Genomic DNA, 1725 nt, shown 5'->3' on the forward strand with positions numbered 1-1725 from the left:
TATTATTTAATTAAGTCAACTTTTATACAGTTTAGTTTGTTTTGGGCACATGCTCACAACAAGGTGATTGGAGAGCTCAGTCTGTGCACGCGCCTCATGTCTCCAGTTCATTGGACCTGATGTTCTGTCCACGCGATCTGAAGTCATACTTGGCATGTAGAGGCCTTCATAATTAGGAACTTTCTGAAATCTGCAGGTGCACCCTTATCTACACTTTCTCAAGGCTTTCTTGCTCTAAACATACTATGTTCTCAAACCTTATAATTAGACACACAGCTAACAAGTATAAACATTGCATATTTTCACACAGTCCATAAGCATAAACATTACAGCTTACAGCTTCTAGTCATGTCAAGCAAGGCCTACAGAAATGCAATGGAAATTGTTCACAATTTGAATCCTGCAACAGGCAGCAGGCCACGTACTCGCCGCGCCGCGGGTCGCGCTTCACCAGCTGGTCGGAGAGGTCGAAGCGGGCCGCCGGTGATCTCCGGCACGGAGAGCCGCTCGCGGTGGGCCCGCTCCGGGTAGGGCACCAGGTTGGGTCTGGAACTCGACGAGGTCGACGTCGAGGGCGCCGCCGAAGCGCAGCGAGGCCGTGACCGACTGTCCTGGTTAGAACGGCTGGGACCAATTCATCCCTGGATGGGCGTAACCCAAAACTGTGTATTCTATAGCCTTCCATGCCATTTCCCAAAAACTGCTGTCAGTAGAGGCCTGCAAGGTGGGAAGATGTTCCCGTACCCTTTTATGGAATTCCCCGCTCTGATACCCTTATATGGAAGAGGGACTGAGCATCCGCATGCCCTTTGATGGAATTCCCTACTCTGAGGGAGGGACTGAGCACTCCCGCCTGAACTGGAGAGTATATAACTGGGAGTTTCAGAGCCTTGCAACCTCTCGTGGGATCCAGAGGAAGACTGAGACCACCACCCTCGACTGGACTGCAATCATCACTTCTGACCAGACTGCAGCAGCTCTCCCACCAGCAGGTTTTTCCCCTCTCCCTTTGCTTTGGACTCGGGGGTGGGCCAAGGTACACCACTTTTGTTCATACCCCAGGGTGCTGAGTTACACATTTGGGTTTTGTGGGTTAAAACCAATTGCCTGCCTGTATAATTGTACTTATTGCATTATTTTAATAAATTGTTATTCTGACTTATAAATCTCTCTTTTGAATTGAGTTCATTTTCCCTTGCTGGTTAACTTTTAAACCAGCACACCGAGGAGACGATCTGGCCGATGAGGCGGTTTGAGGTTGGCGTAGGTGGGCCGCTCCACGTCCGGGCGCCGGCGGCAGATGTCGTAGATGGCCTCGTTGTCCACCATGAAGGAGCAGTCCGAGTGCTCCAGGGTGGTGTGGGTGGTGAGGATGGAGTTGTAGGGCTCCACCGCGGCCGTGGAGACCTGCGGGGCAGGGGAAAACCGAGAATTCCAGCTTGGATTTCTTGCTGTACTCCACCGAGAGCCGCTCCATCAGCAGGGAGGTGAAGCCGGAGCCGGTGCCTCCCCGGAAGCTGTGGAAGACCAGGAATCCTTGGAGGCCGCTGCACTGGTCAGCCTGTGGCAGAACGAGGCCTCTTGGTTATCCCAGCCCTTAATCCCAAAGAAATCAGGGATGAATCCCTCCTGGAGCCCTTCCTGAGGGGGTTCACTCCATGTATTCCCAGGTTGATCGCCTCCACAAAAGCTTTGCTGAGCTCCCAGAGCAAATCCCAGCAGCAG

General features: G+C 52.5%; 1 pseudogene; it reads right to left on the minus strand.

The window, feature by feature from the left end:
* Positions 1–1725, minus strand: part of LOC113980450 — a 5603-nt pseudogene that overhangs the window by 872 nt on the left and 3006 nt on the right.

This window comes from Neopelma chrysocephalum, unplaced genomic scaffold (assembly GCF_003984885.1).
Source record: "Neopelma chrysocephalum unplaced genomic scaffold, ASM398488v2 Primary Assembly neopelma1_94220, whole genome shotgun sequence".
NCBI lineage: Eukaryota > Metazoa > Chordata > Aves > Passeriformes > Pipridae > Neopelma > Neopelma chrysocephalum.